Consider the following 18,811-nt stretch of genomic DNA (forward strand, 5'->3'; position numbering starts at 1 on the left):
TCCAGAACTTTCTGAAGTCTATGATCATGCTCCCCTTTCATTGAGCCCCAGACGATGATATTATCCATTAAGGTGTCAACACCATTAATTTGTTTTTAGTTCATATATATGGTTTTGTGGTACACTTCTGGTGCAGAACCTATGCCGAAGGGTAAATGTAAGAATGTGCGTCTTCTAACTGGGGTGTTAAGTGTGCATCGTTTTGAACTTTCTTTGGTTAATTTTAGCTGCCAAAAACCTGAAGATGCATCCAATTTCCTGAAATATTGTTCATTTGCAAATTGAGCCATAATCTCTCCTCTGATTGTTAGTTGAAACAGATGATGATATTCCCAAAAGAGTGCCTTCCCGAAAGTGTGGGGCAAGTGCACCCCATCTCTCTTAGGGCGTAGGGGTGGGGTGTACTAACTAACCTACGTCTATGCCTCCTTAGCCCGAGTCAATATACTCGCCCCAATAGCTGGACAGTATAGCCTAATGGCCAGTGTCAAAAGATTTGCCTCAGTCGGCAGGGCAGTAAGGCCTAGCAGGTAAAGTCATTAGGGCAGGGTAGGCAGGGCAGTGTGGCTCAATGGCCAGAGTCCATAGATTTGCCTCTCTTAGCAGGGCAGTAAGGCCAAAGTCAGTAAATTCATCCCTGGTAGCAGGGTAGTGAGGCCCAGTGGCCTAAATCGGGAAGGGGGCCGCCACGGACAAATGGGGGGTGGCGGCCCATGTAGAGGGGTCTGGGCCCTCCCTCTCCCCCAGAACCTAGCCCACAGCCCAGATAGACTCAGGAGCACATGCCACTTAGTCATCTGGGGGATTCTGACTGAAACACATTGACTCAATATTTCATTTCACTAACTGGGCCACTATCTAATTCCCCTGGGAGGCTTCCTACCACAGTTCCCGCTACAGTGGTCTGGGCATCTCTGCTGTCTCCAGGTTCCCCGGTCTGCACTTTCCCCGGCGACTATGGACTCTGCAGGGCCTCCCTGGGTACCCTGGTGTCTGCCTGGGACGCAGTGTCTCTGCCTTCCATAGCCTCGGGCTTTGGCTGATCCTTGGCTGGAGCCAGCGGCATACATCCTTCCTCTCTGGCGGTCAACAGCAACTGAGCAGAGTGGCTCCCTTTTATATTAGTGCATTTGGAGTATGTGCAGTAGAGTTGAGGGGGTATGGTTGCCTCAGCCCACAATGTAGGTGTGACGGGTTGGGTCACAGAAACCCCCTTGGGACTGCCACCTGATGTGCTGGGACTACCTCTGAGCCCATTTTCCTTGGCAGCTTGGGACTTCAGTACCTTGCCTTGTTGAGCCAGACACACTAGCCTACTACAAACACAGGCCCACGTCCCCAAAAACTGCAGGCTTAACTGCACTTTTAGCCCTGGTGTTGCTTAGAGCTACTGCTTCCAGCCATCGGGTGGCAAAATCCATGAAAGTCAGTATGTACTGCTTTCCTCTGGGTATCTTTTTCGGAAAAGGACCCAGAATATCCACAGCTACTCGCTGAAATGGAACTTCAATGATGGGGAGTGGCTGGAGAGGGGCTTTGACCTGGTCTTGGGGTTTTCCCACTCTTTGGCATACTTCACAAGACTGGACATAGGTAGAAACATCCTTGCCCATTCCCTCCCAGTGGAATGACCCCCCCAAACGGTCTTTGGTCCTGTTCACCCCAGCATGGCCATTAGGGTGATCATGGGCTAAGCTCAAGAGCTTGGCCCGGTATTTAGTTGGAACTACCAACTGTCTCTGAGGATGCCAGTCTTCCTGGTGTCCACCAGAAAGAGTTTCCTTGTATAAAAGTCCTCTTTCTACAACAAACCTGGATCGATTAGAAGAGCTGAGAGGCGGTGGTTGCTCCGTGCCGCCGTCCAAGCTCTCTGGAGGCTTTCATCTGCTTCCTGTTTGGTCTGGAACTGTTCCCTTGATGCTGGAGACATCAGTTCCTCATTGGATTGTGGACCTATGCTTGGTCCCTGTGGAAGTGATGTAGGGGATGGGGCTGTTTCTGTTGACTGTGAACCGCTCTCCACTGGGACACTATATTGGGGTTCAGGCTCCAGCTGAGCCTCTTGTGTAGGGTTATGGGCTGCTGCCAGTTCAGGTTCGGTGGGGCCCTCTGGTGTTGAGGTTGCAAGTACTGGATTCAGTGCTGGCAAATGGTCTGGTGCTGGTTGTTCCGCTGGTTCCGGTTCTGGGACTGGTTCCATCTGGGTCTCTGGGACTGAATCCACTACTGCTGTTGCAGACATTGGCCTGGGGTCCGGGTCCATCACCTCTGACTGGGTCCTGATAGAAGTTTCCGGAACAGAGCTAGGCCTCACGGCTTGTTTAGCCTGGCTATGGGTGACCATTCCCACCCTCTTGGCCCGCTTCACATGATTGGCCAAGTCTTCCCCCAACAGCATGGGGATGGGATAATCATCATAGGCTGCAAAAGTCCATGTTCCTGACCAGCCCTGGTACTGGACAGGCAACTTGGCTGTAGGCAAATTGAAAGAGTTGAACTTGAAGGGTTGAATCGTCACGTGGATCTCTGGGTTGATTAAATTGGGGTCCACTAAGGAAGCATGGATAGCTGACACTTGTGCTCCGGTGTCCCTCCACGCGATGATCTTCTTCCCGCCCACACTCATAGTTTCCCTCCGCTCCAAGGGTATCTGGGAGGTATCTGGGCCTGCGGACCTCTGGTGTGATTCTGGTGCAATGAACTGTAATCTGTTGGGGTTCTTGGGGCAGTTGGCCTTTACATGCCCCAGCTCGTTACATTTAAAACATCGTCCAGCTGTCGGGTCACTGGGGCGAGGTGGGTTGCTGGAGAACGGAGTGGTGGGACGATAAGGGTCTGGAGGGTTCTTTGGGAGGTAGGTGGGGCTTTGGGCGGCCCCCGGTAATAGGGTGTGGTCTGGGGTTGTCCCTTCTGGTCTCCGCTCCAACTGCGACCAGTTTTCTTCTTCTCTGTCACCTCCACCCATCTGGCTCCAATCTCTCCTGCCTCAATTATAGTTTTGGGCTTCCCATCTAGGATGTATCTTTCTATTTCCTCAGGAACACCCTCTAAGAATTGTTCCATTTGCATTAGGAAGGGCAAATTTACTGGAGATTCAACACTTGCTCCTGATATCCAGGCATCCCAATGTTTCACAATGTGGTAGGCATGTCGGGTAAATGACACGTCTGGTTTCCACCTTAGGGCTCTGAACCTCCGACGAGACTGCTCGGGCGTTGTCCCCATTCTGACTCTCGCCTTGGATTTAAACAGTTCATACTTGTTCATGTGTTCTTTAGGCATTTCAGCTGCCACCTCAGCTAAGGGTCCACTGAGCTGCGGCCTCAGCTCTACCATGTATTGGTCAGTAGAGATGTTGTACCCAAGGCAGGCCCTTTCGAAGTTTTCTAAGAAGGCCTCAGTATCATCGCCTGCCTTATAGGTGGGGAACTTTCTGGGATGGGGAGTGGTACCTGGAGAAGGATTGCTAGGGTTTGTTGGTATATTCTGCTGAACCTTTACCTTCTCCATCTCCATGCTTCCTCTCTTTTTCCCTCTCCTCCTCCACATGCTTCCTCTCTTTTTCCTTCTCCTCCTTCCTCAGCTGCATGAGTTCTATCTGTCTTTCATGTTCCCTTTGTTTTTCCTCAGCCTGAAATCTGGCTAATTCCAGGTTTTGTCGAGCCGTGGATTTTGTCATCCTAACCTCTCTGTTTTTAACTAACTTTACACCTGAGGTTTAGAAATAAACAAACAAAACTTGGCTGTAAAATTTTGCTGTGCTGGAATAGAATACCTATTCTCTGATAGTGATTGTCAGCCTACAGAAAAAGACAATTCCCTTGTCTCTCCTCTGGCCCCAAATCAAAGCAAAAAACCTCCAACTACTTGGAAACCTGCTTACCAGCAGCCCAAAGGACAAAAAATTCCTTTTCAAACTTGTGCTCCTTGTAAAAAAATCAAAATCCTAAAAAAAAAAGCCTGTGCCACTTTTGTCTCCAGGCAAATGTGTAGAACACCCCCCCTATTTACTTAAAAAAAAAAAAAAACTTCTGGTTTACCAAGACTGTGAATATCCCTGCAGGAAGTTAAGTACCCTGCCTCCAGGCAAAGAAAACCTGCAATTCACAAAGATAATCCCCTTTTCTCTCTCCTCTGGCCCCAAAGCAGAGAAAAAACAAGCTGCTTTCAGTTTCAGCTGCTCTCTGGACCTCCTTTCCAGCAGCCCCAAAGGAAAAAAAAATTCCTTTTTAAAATCTGTATTTCTAGTTCAAAAAATCTCAAATTGATCTCAAAATAATTTTAGGTTAATCCCACCACTCTGCCACCATGTCAAGGTTCCTCCCCCACTCTGAACTCTAGGGTACAGATGTGGGGACCTGCATGAAAACCTCCTAAGCTTACTTTTACCAGCTTAGGTTAAAACTTCCCCAAGGTACAAATAAATTTTATCCTTTGTCCTTGGAATAGCCACTGCCACCACCAAACTCTAACTGGGTTTACTGGGAAATGTAGTTTGGACACGTCTTTCCCCCCAAAATCCTCCCAACCCTTGCACCCCACTTCCCTGGGAAAGGTTTGGTAAAAATCCTCACCAATTTGCATAGGTGACCACAGACCCAAACCCTTGGATCTGAGAACAATGAAAAAGCATTCAGTTTTCTTACAAGAAGACTTTTAATAGACATAGAAGTAAATAGGAGTAAAGAAATCACCCCTGTAAAATCAAGATGGTAGATACCTTACAGGGTAATTAGATTCAAAACATAGAGAATCCCTCTAGGGAAAACCTTAAGTTACAAAAAAGACACACAGACAGAAATATCCATTCTATTCAGCACAGCTTAATTTCTCAGCCATTTACAGAAATCATAATCTAACACATACCTACCTAGATTACTTACTAAAGTTCTAAGACTCCATTCCTGGTCTATCCTCGGCAAAAGCAGCATACCGACAGACACAGACCCTTTGTTTCTCTCCCTCCTCCCAGCTTTTGAAAGTATCTTGTCTCCTCATTGGTCATTTTGGTCAGGTGCCAGCGAGGTTACCTTTAGCTTCTTAACCCTTTACAGGTGAGAGGATTTTTCCTCTGGCCAGGAGGGATTTTAAAGGGGTTTACACTTCCCTTTATATTTATGACAGCTTCCTACAGCAAACACTTTAAACATAAGCATAGAGCCAACGCTCATAACTTCAGATATAAAAATGATACATGCATATAAATAGGATGAATATATTGAGTAGTTCCTAACCTTTGCAAAGATATGCTACATGGCATATCTAGCGTTAAACATATTTCAGTTATGTCATATTTGCATTCGTAAGCATATTTCTATAAAGCATTATGGGGTGCAATATCACAGTAGGGTTAATCCTTCCCTGTCCAGTGTGGACGAGTACGCCCCATCGCAGTGTCTAATAGCCAGGTTCAGTATGATCTTGTAGGGAGAGCACCAGATTGAATTTCTCACATTCAGTCAGGCCTAAAATTGATGTCACCTCCTTTGGCACTACAATGAAAGGGAGCCTGTACATAGTGTTTATATGGTTGATGCTAGCAATGCACCCCACCTTCACTGGTATATTTGTTTCAGAATAATCAGTTACTTTTATTTTTGTTGGTCCCAGTTTTGGTTTTATAATCTCATAATCTTGTTCAGACAGAATATTAACCTGAGCTCCTATGCCCAGTTTCAGTGAAAAAAATTGTTCCATTCACTGGCATAGGCAGTATTCAGTCCCTATCATCAGACTTGCTAGATCCCAGTACAATTATGAAAAACTCCTTAACCAGATTGTCTTTAACTGAATACACTTGACTTTTCTGCATTTGGGATGTACAGCATTTTGCAAAATGATTATTTCCCCCATGTTTATGACAGAGTTTCCTGAAGGTAACACATGGTTTGGGACCATGCTATGATCCACACCTCCCACATTACCATGTGTACTCAGTGCTTTTCACAGTGAGGGGTTTCATTCTTTGATTCGACCTATTCTACCTATATTCTTTTATAAATAATACAAGGATAATTCCTTCTAGAGCTGTGGTTCTCAACCTTTCCAGACTACACTACCCCTTTCAGGAGTCTGATTTGTCATGTGTACCCCAAGTTTCATCCCACCTAAAAACTACTTGCTTACAAAATCAGATATAAAAATACAAAGTGTCACAGCACACTACTACGGAAAAATTGCTTTCTTGTTTTGTCTGTATGAAATTTTAGTCTGTATTGACTTCGCTAGTGCTTTTTATTTAGCCTGTTGTAAAACTAGGCAAATATCTAGATGAGTTGATTTACTCCCTGGAAGACCTCTGCGAACCTTCTCAAGATAAGTTGATAACCACTCTAGTGAACTCAGCCTTTTGGCTTGTGCTTTCACAGTTTCTGCTGCCCGACATATTTGGAGAGCTTTTTTAAAGTTAAGCATCCTTCATAGAGTAATCTGTCTCTTAACACATTGTCTTTCATGCCATCAATGATTCTACCTCTGACCAGAGAATTTGTCAGCTCACCAAAGTCACAGATTTGACTGAGTTTCCTTAATTCTGTGACATATTGCTTGGAGTCACAGCCTTGGTGCTCTGGAACCACTCTGAATGAAGTCAGATAGGACCCTATTGCAGTGTGTCTCCCCTTAGGGCACACTCTCATTAGGGCAAGCCTCCTTGGCTTCAGTACCTGTTGGGGCTGATCTTGGAATGTTCAGAACTCCTGTTCACACTGTGAGCTCCCTGCAATAAGTCCACCTGAATGGGACACCTGGGGAAGCCTTACATGCCCACCAAAGGGGCCATGCACCCAACTCTATAATCAGCAGTGACTCTCCGCCAGGTTGGAAAACAGAAGGTTTGTTAGTCATTGGGAACACAGCATAGAACAGATCTTGTTAGCACAGAAATTAGGAACATTCACAAAGACCATCCTGGGGTGGGGGGGAATCCAGAGCCCTGGACTCCCTGCCACTTGAGTCCCCGAACAGCAGACTGACCAGCTTTCAGCAGCCCACCCTCAATCACACCTAGCTGCCCCACCTTCATCCCTTTGTCTCTTTCTTGGGCAAACAGGTCACTTCTCCTCCACCTCTCTCTGTGTTCTCCAACATCTCCAGCTGGCTGTTGCAGAGGATGGGCTCCGGCCATTGGTTGCCAGGACACAGAGTGTCAGCCATTGTCTGGGCCCAGGCAGCCAGATGGCAAGACTCCTGCCCTCTAGGAGTCTCTTTAACAATCATACACTCTTGTCCCACAACCGAGATATTTGAGTAACACATAGGGGAAATTGAGGCACAAGTATTCAGACAAAACATTAAGAATATTCCCACTTTGTCACAGGTGTCATCAGTTTTTTGCATGCATGTAAAAAAATTGTCTCTCTCAAAGTTTTCATTCCTTTTTGGCATGCAATGTTCCTCAAATTTAGTCAGTATTTTACTTAACTTCATGCTTTCACCTTCTTCAAACAGGTTTCAGAGTAACAGCCGTGTTAGTCTGTATTCGCAAAAAGAAAAAGAGTACTTGCGGCACCTTAGAGACTAACCAATGCATCCGATGAAGTGAGCTGTAGCTCACGAAAGCTTATGCTCAAATAAATTGGTTAGTCTCTAAGGTGCCACAAGTACTCCTTTTCTTCTTCAAACAGTATCACTCAGCACAAGTGCATGTGGAGCCCCACACCCAGTTAGATTGCATGAATGCTCCCAGAGTCACTCATGAATCACACAGAGAAAGGCACCAATCAAATCCTCCCAGCTCCCAGCCTTGTACCTTGGTTCACCTCTTCATCAATGGAAAGTGGATATACACCAGCCTTTGTAAACCTGAGCAAACAGCCTTACCAAACACTTCAGGCAAATTCACCAGTGAAGATAAACTGTTAAAACAAATTTATTGACTACAAAAGATAGATTTTAAGTGATTATAAGTGATTTAAGTGATTTTAAGTAATTTAAGTGATTATAAGGCAAAAAAGTAAGAGTTAGTTACCAAAAGAAAATAAAATATAAGCATGCAGTCTAAACTCTCAACCCTATCAAACTGGGAAACATCTAGATTAAGCAGTTTTTCTCACCCCACTGAATATTGCAGTCCTTAATATACAGGTTTGTCCCTTAAACCTGGGCCAGTCTTCTCTGTTGGAGTCTTCAGTCTTCTAAGTGTCTTTGTTGCTTGCAGCATAGGTGGGGGAGAGGAGAAAAGGCCAAGCATGGGACCCCTGTGTTCTGTTTTATACCCTCAGTCCGATGAGCTTGGAGAACATAAGTCCAAGCATGTCTGGTGGGCGTTGTTGAGTCCGTAGGCAAGGTTGAGCAATTCCCCTGGTGTGGCTTTTTGCAGGTGAGTCATCGAATTGTAGCTCCCATGCTGGACCACGCCTGTTAATGGTTGTTTGACATCCATCCGGATGTTGGTTACTTTCCTTGGCACTGTCTCTGGAGAGCTAGTATCTGGATGCTTTCCAACCCACAGCATATTTTAGTGACAACCATACAACACAATTCTCATAACTTCAAAATCATTAATGATACACGTATTTTAATAGAACAGTGACTTTCAGCAGATCATAACCTTTCCCCTGATAATTCACGTGGCCTGCTTTATATGCAATATCACAATTATATATAAACGAGGAATATGAGGGTAAATGCCCCCCAAGGTACAGAGTGTCAGAATGGACTTTGGAACTTGGTCAGCCCTGTCACTAGGAATATATGGTAAGGATTTTACCTTGAACCAAGTCTAGTTTGTTGAGTGTTAGCTATTAGAGAGCATTTTATCTTCATTTCTCTTGTAACCATTTCTGACTTTAATACCTTATAATTGTACTCACTTAAAATCTTTCTCTTTGAAGTTAAACGTTTTATTTTTGAATCGGAACTAATCCAGTGTTGTGTTTAAACTGAACTGAGTACCTCCACTCGAATATCCTCCACTCAAATATCCACTTGAATATTGGCCCCTTACAAGGGAAACTCTAATATTTGAACTGTCCAGGAGAGGGACGAACAAGGCGGAACAAATGTTTTTCAAAATTCAGGACTGGGAGTGTTGGGGTCACTCTGCAAGTGGTAATCAAGGCTGGTGGAAGCCAGAGTGTGACCAGAGTGCTGCTGACAGGCCATAGTTATAGACACCCAAGGTGTGACCTGCATGCTGTTTGTGAGCGGCCCAGTTTGGGAACTTTAGCAGCAAAGCATTGTGAGGCACCCAAGGATGTAGGGTAGGTGGTGACACAACCCCTCACTAGTCTGAATTGCACCCTGGAATGGGACGACCACCAGTTTTATTGCATGCTCAATTTACAATCATTAAATACTCTTATAGGTACTGTCTTACAGGTTATAAAAATAACTTTAAGGTAGCTCTTTACATTTTTACAAAGATTAATTTATTAGTTCGCACAACATCTCTGTTAAGTAGCAAGTATTCCCCCCAAAAAACGGAGTCCGGGAAGTTACTGGGAACTATCATCAGGCGCCCATACTCTCTAATAAGTATTTTCCCCGTAGGTACTTTAACAAACACATATTCTTCATAGATAAACTACAATACCCACAAAGTAGTTACTCCCCACATGGGTGGGCACTCTGTCCTAACTCTCCAGTGTTTAGAGCTTGTCTGCACTTTAAAATTTACTGAACTAGCTCTTGTGGAATAATTATTAGTTATTCTGGAATATTTATTAGTTCACAGACTCCAAGGCCAGAAAGGAACACTGTGATCATCTAGTCTGATTTCCTGTATAACACAGGAAACAGAACTCTTCCCCCACCCTCAACATTCTTAATGGTTTATAAAAACATCCAACCTTGATTTAAAAATGGTCAGTGGTGGTGAAACCACGTCCACACTCCATAAATTATTCCAATAGGTAATTACTCTCGCCATTACAAATTTACACCTCAATATTGCCAGTCTGAATTTGTCTAGCTCCAACCATCAGAGCGTGTTATCCCTTCCTATGCTAGACTGAAGAGCCTATTATCAAACACGCGTTTATTTTCGATAGCTATTAGTTATCCCAGAGGAACTCCCGGCGCGGAGATACTCTGAGATAAGAGGACCTGTTCCTGACTTAGCTTAGCCCATGACTAGGTTGCTGGGCCCTGTGAGAACGCAATGACCACATAATATAAAGCGCTCTCCAAAGACGGTCATTGTCTCCTGCACCAGGCACCGCCCGCTCCCCAAGGCGGGGCGCTCTGGAAGCCGAAGCGCCCCAGCCACACCCCCCCACGCAGCACTGCAGCCGTAACGCTCCGCCCGTCCACCAAAGGGGGAGGGGGGCACGCCGCTGTGGTCTCCATAGTTACGCCGATTCCTCAACCTGCCGTCAGTCACTGCGGCGAGGCTTTGCGACACTTGCTGTGGGAGTCACGGCGGCTGGCTGGAGCTTGTCAGCTGATTTACTGCACCCGAGCGGGGGCAGAGAGCCCTGGGCAGCCCCATCCCCGCGAGTAGGGGCCAGGGCCAGGGCCAGGGCCGGGCCGCACACCACACCACACCACAGACTGCGGCAAGATCGGGTCCTGCCTGGACAGGTGAGTGCCTCACTTGGGGGGAGGGGTAACTGCCCTAGTCCCATGGGGGACCCCCACTTCTGTGCAGGAGGCTTTGTCTCCTTCTCCGAGTGTGACCTCCCTCGCCGGGGTTTTGCTCTGCCTGGCACCTCCCCTCCCCGCAGCACGAGCCCCCCTTGGGGCTGGGCTCTGCCTGGCAATCCTGCCCCCCCGCAGCGTGAGCCCAGCTTGGGGGGGACGGGACGGCGAAGACGATACAGGGGTTGCCTGGCACCCCCTTGCAGCTCAGCTGGGTGTCAGCTGTGTCATTTCAGGGGATTTGAGTGGGTTGCAGACACTTGCTAACGTCCTCTTGGAATTGCCCCAGTCAGGGGGTTCAGGATCTGGCTGAGTTGCAGACTCATTGCTGTCACCAGACCTTATTCATTCAGTTAATTGTGTTACGGCTTTCACTTTCCAAACAGTTATATTCCTTTATGAATTAGTACTCTTCTAGAAATTGGGCTCAGTAAGAGGTGAGTTTCCATGAGTACAACATGTGGTTACAATATTGGGAGGGGTATTCTTTTTGCATATTGGAATATAATGCCTGTGGAGGGGAAACAGATTTACAAGTGGTACCAGGTTTTATATGAGTTGTGGATACTTTCCATCACCACAAGTATTATAGATAACACCCTACCAAATTCCATTTTGGTCCATTTCATGGACAGGGGTTTTTAAAATTTGTCAATTTCAGGTTTTCAGTTTATGTCTGAAATTTCACCATTTAGTAACCCTGGGGTTCCTGTGGGACCCAAAAGGCAGGCAGCATGGGGGGGTTGCAAGGCTATTGTAGGCAGGTCATGGGATTGCCACCTGTACTTCTGCCTGGCTGCTGGCAGGGGTGTTGCCTTCAGAGCTGGGCAACCAGAGAGGAAGGCTGCTGACCGGGAGCCCAGCTCTAAAGCCAGCACCACCACCACCAGCAGCGTAGAAGTGAGGATCTCAGGGTATGGTAGGGGTGGATTACCATATGTCCGGTTTTCCCAGCAGTCTCCTGCCTCATGGGGGTGGAGGTAACAGCTCGAACCGTGGAGCTTCCTGCAGCTGGGGGAGATTCTGGAGGTGAGTCTGACCCATCCCAGGAGTAGCCCCTTCAGGGGAAGAGGAAGTCTTGTTCCTCCCCATCCCCATCCGGGACTAGCAGTTGGAGCCCTGCTTAGGGCCTCAACTAGGTGCCAGATTTCACAGGGGAGATCAGATTTCATGGTCCATGATGTGTTTTTCACTGCCATGAATTTGGTAGGGCCCTAATTATAGAATCACTTAATGGGGTATGATGGCACCTATTATTCATTTAAAGCAAATCCCCTGTTACAGGGTAGTCTTTAGGAATTAGTAACTTTTGGTAGTGACTTGATGCCAATCAGGAACTCATTCCTCTCCGTCCAGATTTCAGGATTTCATAGCCATTGTTTTCCTCTATAAACTATTGTTGTGAAAGCAGATCCTTGTACCTACATAGCACTTGGTGGATTTACATGACATTTCATGCGGGTCAGATGTCAGCCAACACAGAGCTCATTGCCTGTTGTATCTTTTAGAATTTTTTCCCCGTGGGAGGAATTTCCCTGTGTGTTAGGACAGGAACATGAACAAGAGGGTGACTGCAAATGATGGCGACTTATTTGCAGATTTAGGATCTATTCCTGTGAAGATTTATGCACATGCTTAATTTGTGCAGGTATGTAACCTAACTGAAGTAAACAGGACTGAAGTTCATAAAGTTAAGCACTTGTATAACTCTTTGCAAGATCAGAACCTTGGAGTATAGATCTTGCTACAGCAGCACAGCCTCTGACTAGGTTAGAGATTAAATGAATTCAGTAAACTGAGTTATGGTAGCACCTTTTGGTCAATGAATGTTGTGATCTTGTTTTAGGAATTGCTGATAGCTTTAGATATCACTCATGAATAGAGGGAACCTCCACTTCTTCCTCCTTCCACAAGTTTCAGGATAGAAAGAAAGATGATGATAATTGTCATCGTATGTTTGTATAATACACCCATGTACGTTAAGGCACTCTATAGATAACAGTATAGGGTGACTGCTTATATGATACAGTACCTTTTGATTTCTAAATTCTCGGAAGTTCTCTAAGAAATTTAGTAGCTTTAAAAATAACTCCTGATTAGGGAAATGTGTATGAGTTGTACAAGAAAAGTCATCATAACATGATCCCTATTGTTTTATGAATTCCTTTCATAATAGAAGGCAAGATAATCTTAGGAAATAGCAAGGAGTTTTAAATCTAGTTTCATAACTGCCTTGAGTAACTTGTACTTCATGTGACACCTTCAATGAGGAAGGTTTTTTGAGAAAAAATGAAAGTGAGATTTTTAAAGTCATCATCAAGGAAAAAACCCTTCATTACAGAAATGAGATGCTTTTAAAAGCTGGCTAAAATTAATGCTATGTAAGTGATTTTATAAAATGAGAAACTAGAAATAATTCATCTTCTCATGTAAGCAACCGTAGCAGGTATGTTCAGCCTTAATCTCATATTAATATTAAAAATTATAGTAGTCTGCACATGTATGACTTTAATAATTCTATTCACTCACACAGCTGGGGTGAGTAAAATATCCATCTTTAGCTTTTTCATTATCTTTACTATCATGATTAAAGTTTTAAGGTGTAGATCTTGTCTGGGCTGCTAATATTTTATGATTGTTTTGCAAGCAAGTAAGGTCCTAATTTTAGAAAGTCTATTTATGATTGATTTGGTATTTGTTTGGCAATAGTGTTCAGTGAATTATTATCTTTATTTGTTGTACGGTAGTACATAAGACCCAATCAAGACCCATTGTATTAGGACTATAGAAACAAGTAACAAGAAGACAGTCCCTGCCCTAGAGAGGTCACACCATAGGTTTATGATAAGATGCAATAGGAGATAAGACAGACAAATGACCCAGGGTGGCATTTGAGAATTGACAAAATGAGAGAAGAGTGATATAGATATAGATAGATAGATATCTAAGAAAATTTAAAACCTTGGCCTTTTTAGATATGAAGTACTTGTAGATTAATTTAATTCCAAGGTTAAGACAAAAATTATCATTGAAATGAGTAAAGGTAGTTAAACTTTCATGCATTCTGTATAGTTTTTTTTAAAAAATATTGAATCTGGATCCTGCAAAAACTTAACGGGTATACACAACTGGACTACTCACACATAAAATTAAGGTTTCGGAGTAGCAGCCGTGTTGGTCTGTATTCGCAAAAAGAAAAGGAGTACTTGTTAGTCTCTAAGGTGCCACAAGTACTCCTTTTCTTTTTACATAAAATTAAGCGTGATAAAATTAATTCATCTAAGTGTGATGGAGTGGAGCTTTAAATTCATGACACCTAGAATAGAATAGTTTCCTCCCCAGAATGAGGTAATTCATTTTCATTTTGCCAACTGTGATTTTATTAATGTTCCACAGATATTTCAGACTTTTCTGAAATGTTTAGATAGAGAATTAATGAATGTACACCACACCAAGAGTTTATACTGTACCCATTGCTGTATATTTAAGCGCCTTATCTCAGGTGAGCTACTAAGATTAACTAACCTTTTACCTTTAGGGTAATTTTCCAGGCCAATTTAATGCTTGGTCAGCCTGATGAGACTGACAGGTAGGTTGCAATCATTGTATACCCATGCATAGTACCTGGATTGAAACCATCTACTCAGTTTATGTGAGCCCCTACGCAGCCTACAAACTTGGGCCAAGTTCAAAATAGTGACATGGTACCTGATCCTACAAACAGTTATGAATGTACATAACCTTACTACCACAACCAGTCCCATTGACTTCAGTTGGCCTACTCATGGTTAAGCATCTGTGTAAGTTAGCAGGATTAGGGTTTTGGAGGTGAGAGTCTTTGTATCCTGTTGTTAGTCTATAGATACATCAAGTCCTCTTGACAGCTTCTTTAATTTTTTGTCATCAGATGTCCAGAATTGAGCATCATAAAATGAATAAATTTTCAGTTTAACTCACCAGCTGTTAACTCTTCTCTTCAGTTCCTTTCTGTGTGGGTGGGGGTGGAGGAAGTTTCATTAAAACTTGCCAACCTGAATATATTTTTGCATGGTCTGGCTGCTGGCTTCTTGCATGTAAGTAATATCCTGCTGTGCTAGCACAACAAGAAATTCACTTTTTGATTGTGCTATAATGTTGTAAAGAAATGGATTTTTAGTTGGAATTAATTGTGCTCTTAGAATTGAGGATTCCTCCTCTTGCTGTTTCTTATAGTTGCTGTAATGAAAAACTGCCTAAAAGAATTTGGATTCTTGCAGTGCTTTCTTCACTTGTATTTTGTCTGTGAATCTGTACATCTTAAGACAGTATTAAAGTCATGTAGCTGCTATTTGCAATTCAATACATTGAGTGGCTAAAGTACACGGGAATAATTGTCATTCCCTATTCTGGTAGAATGTTCTACGCTTACCACCTGTCAACCCAGATGATAGTAATAGTCTGTGATATGTGTCAAAATGAAAGATCTGTCTTCAAAATAATTTTACTGTACTTAGTATAATGCAATGTATGCACTCTAAAACTGTATTTATTGTGGTGATTCAAAGGCATTTCCACCGTTGACACTTTTATAGTTATTTGGATACGTATAAAATATATAATTTTCTTTCTTTTAATTTTTATAATAAGTAAGGAAAGCATTTGGGTGCATTTAAATTAGATAAAAGCTGAATGTAAATCATCATCATCATGGAAAATCCCAAAGGGATGTTGCCTCCTTGCTGATCAGTTGCCACCTAGGTCCTTAATGTGATCTGGCTGTATATTCAATTTATGTCCATCACAGGCAATCTTATTGTGCCACTGAAGGTTTTGGTGACCACATGGTTGCTGGCCATGTAGCAACAGTCTTCAGTAAACATGTTTTGGAATTTGTTGGTCTTCTACCCTAATAATGTCTGTACCAAGGGTATGTCTACACTACGGAATAAGGTCGAATTTATAGAAGTCGGTTTTTTAGAAATCGGTTTTATATATTCGAGTGTGTGTGTCCCCACAGAAAATGCTCTAAGTGCATTAAGTGCATTAACTCGGCGGAGCGCTTCCACAGTACCGAGGCTAGAGTCGACTTCCGGAGCGTTGCACTGTGGGTAGCTATCCTACAGTTCCCGCAGTCTCCGCTGCCCATTGGAATTCTGGGTTGAGATCCCAATGCCTGATGGGGCTAAAATATTGTCGCGGGTGGTTCTGGGTACATATCGTCAGGCCCCCGTTCCCTCCCTCCCTCCGTGAAAGCAAGGGCAGACAATCATTTTGCGCCTTTTTTCCTGAGTTACCTGTGCAGACGCCATACCACGGCAAGCATGGAGCCCGCTCAGGTAACCGTCACCCTATGTCTCCTGGGTGCTGGCAGATGCGGTACGGCTTTGCTGCACAGTAGCAGCAACCCATTGCCTTCTGGCAGCAGACGGTGCAATACGATTGGTAGTCGTCCTCGTCGTGTCCGAGGTGCTCCTGGCCACGTCGGCTGGGAGCGCCTGGGCAGACATGGGCGCAGGGACTAAATTTGGAGTGACTTGACCAGGTCATTCTCTTTAGTCCTGCAGTCAGTCCTATTGAACCGTCTTATGGTGAGCGGGCAGGCGATACGGACTGCTAGCAGTCGTACTGTACCATCTTCTGCCAGGCAGGCAAGAGATGAGGATTGCTAGCAGTCGTACTGTACCATCTTCTGCCAGGCAGGCAAGAGATGAGGATTGCTAGCAGTCGTACTGTACCATCTTCTGCCGAGCAGCCATGAGATGTGGATGGCATGCAGTCCTTCTACACCGTCTGCTGCCAGCCAAAGATGTAAAAGATAGATGGAGTGGGTCAAAACAAGAAATAGACCAGATTTGTTTTGTACTCATTTGCCTCCTCCCCTGTCTAGGGGACTCATTCCTCTAGGTCACACTGCAGTCACTCACAGAGAAGGTGCAGCGAGGTAAATCTAGCCATGTATCAATCAGAGGCCAGGCTAACCTCCTTGTTCCAATAAGAACGATAACTTAGGTGCACCATTTCTTATTGGAACCCTCCGTGAAGTCCTGCCTGAAATACTCCTTGATGTAAAGACACCCACTTTGTTGATTTTAGCTCCCTGAAGCCAACCCTGAAAGCCGTGTCGTCAGTCGCCCCTCCCTCTGTCAGAGCAACGGCAGACAATCGTTCCGCGCCTTTTTTCTGTGCGGACGCCATACCAAGGCAAGCATGGAGGCCGCTCAGCTCACTTTGGCAATTAGGAGCACATTAAACACCACACACATTATCCAGCAGTATATGCAGCACCAGAACCTGGCAAAGTGATACCGGGCGTGGAGGCGACGTCAGCGCGGTCACATGAGTGATCAGGACATGGACACAGATTTCTGTGAAAGCATGGGCCCTGCCAATGCATGCATCATGGTGCTAATGGGGCAGGTTCATGCTGTGGAACGCCGATTCTGGGCTCGGGAAACAAGCACAGACTGGTGGGACCGCATAGTGTTGCAGGTCTGGGACGATTCCCAGTGGCTGCGAAACTTTCGCATGCGTAAGGGCACTTTCATGGAACTTTGTGACTTGCTTTCCCCTGCCCTGAGGCGCATGAATACCAAGATGAGAGCAGCCCTCACAGTTGAGAAGCGAGTGGTGATAGCCCTGTGGAAGCTTGCAACGCCAGAGAGCTACCGGTCAGTTGGGAATCAATTTGGAGTGGGCAAATCTACAGTGGGGGCTGCTGTGATGCAAGTAGCCCACGCAATCAAAGATCTGCTGATATCAAGGGTAGTGACCCTGGGAAATGTGCAGGTCATAGTGGATGGCTTTGCTGCAATGGGATTCCCTAACTGTGGTGGGGCTATAGACGGAACTCATATCCCTATCTTGGCACCGGAGCACCAAGCCGCCGAGTACATAAACCGCAAGGGGTACTTTTCGATAGTGCTGCAAGCTCTGGTGGATCACAAGGGACGTTTCACCAACATCAACGTGGGATGGCCGGGAAAGGTGCATGATGCTTGCATCTTCAGGAACTCTGGTCTGTTTCAAAAGCTGCAGGAAGGGACTTTATTCCCAGACCAGAAAATAACTGTTGGGGATGTTGAAATGCCTATATGTATCCTTGGGGACCCAGCCTACCCCTTACTGCCATGGCTCATGAAGCCGTACACAGGCAGCCTGGACAGTAGTCAGGAGCTGTTCAACTACAGGCTGAGCAAGTGCAGAATGGTGGTAGAATGTGCATTTGGACGTTTAAAGGCACGCTGGCGCAGTTTACTGACTCGCTTAGACCTCAGCGAAACCAATATTCCCACTGTTATTACTGCTTGCTGTGTGCTCCACAATATCTGTGAGAGTAAGGGGGAGACGTTTATGGCAGGGTGGGAGGTTGAGGCAAATCGCCTGGCTGCTGGTTACGCGCAGCCAGACACCAGGGCGGTTAGAAGAGCACAGGAGGGCGCGGTACGCATCAGAGAAGCTTTGAAAACCAGTTTCATGACTGGCCAGGCTACGGTGTGAAAGTTCTGTTTGTTTCTCCTTGATGAAACCCCCCGCCCCTAGGTTCACTCTACTTCCCTGTAAGCTAACCACCCGCCCCTCCTCCCTTCAATCACCGCTTGCAGAGGCAATAAAGTCATTGTTGCTTCACATTCATGCATTCTTTATTCATTCATCACACAAATAGGGGGATGACTACCAAGGTAGCCCAGGAGGGGTGGTGGAGGAGAGAAGGAAAATGCCACACAGCACTTTAAGCACAGCACTTTAAAAGTTTACAACTTTAAAATTTATTGAATGATAGCCTTCTTTATTTTGGGCAATCCTCTGTGGTGGAGTGGCTGGTTGGCCGGAGGCCCCCCCACCGCATTCTTGGGCGTCTGGGTGAGGAGGCTATGGAACTTGGGGAGGAGGGCGGTTGGTTACAGAGGGGCAGCAGTGGTAGTCTGTGCTCCAGCTGCCTTTGCTGCAGCTCAACCATACACTGGAGCATACTGGTTTGGTCCTGCAGCAGCCTCAGCATTGAATCCTGCCTCCTCTCATCACGCTGCCGCCACATTTGAGCTTCAGCCCTGTCTTCAGCCCGCCACTTACTCTCTTCAGCCCTCCACCTCTCCTCCCGGTCATTTCGTGCTTTCCTGCACTCTGACATTATTTGCCTCCACGCATTCGTCTGTGCTCTGTCAGTGTGGGAGGACAGCATGAGCTCGGAGAACATTTCATCGCGAGTGCGTTTTTTTTCTTTCTAAGCTTCACTAGCCTCTGGGAAGGAGAA

The 18,811-nt window shown here is 45.3% G+C and overlaps 1 protein-coding gene across 5 annotated transcripts in view; it reads left to right on the forward strand.

Moving 5' to 3' along the window:
- Positions 1-10,328: 10,328 nt before the first annotated feature.
- The window catches only part of WDR7 (WD repeat domain 7), a 385,388-nt gene continuing 376,905 nt past the window's right edge, over positions 10,329-18,811 (forward strand). For 3 of the 5 annotated variants that reach the window (XM_073343606.2, XM_073343602.2, XM_073343607.2), the window contains exon 1: positions 10,329-10,524. The gene's annotated coding sequence lies outside the window, so the exon portion shown is untranslated. Of the gene's footprint in view, positions 10,525-11,535; positions 11,611-18,811 lie in introns of all 5 variants that reach the window. The other 2 variants (XM_073343603.2, XM_073343604.2) reach the window with 2 other exon arrangements.

This window comes from Lepidochelys kempii, chromosome 5, assembly GCF_965140285.1.
Source record: "Lepidochelys kempii isolate rLepKem1 chromosome 5, rLepKem1.hap1, whole genome shotgun sequence".
Classification (NCBI taxonomy): Eukaryota; Metazoa; Chordata; order Testudines; family Cheloniidae; genus Lepidochelys; species Lepidochelys kempii.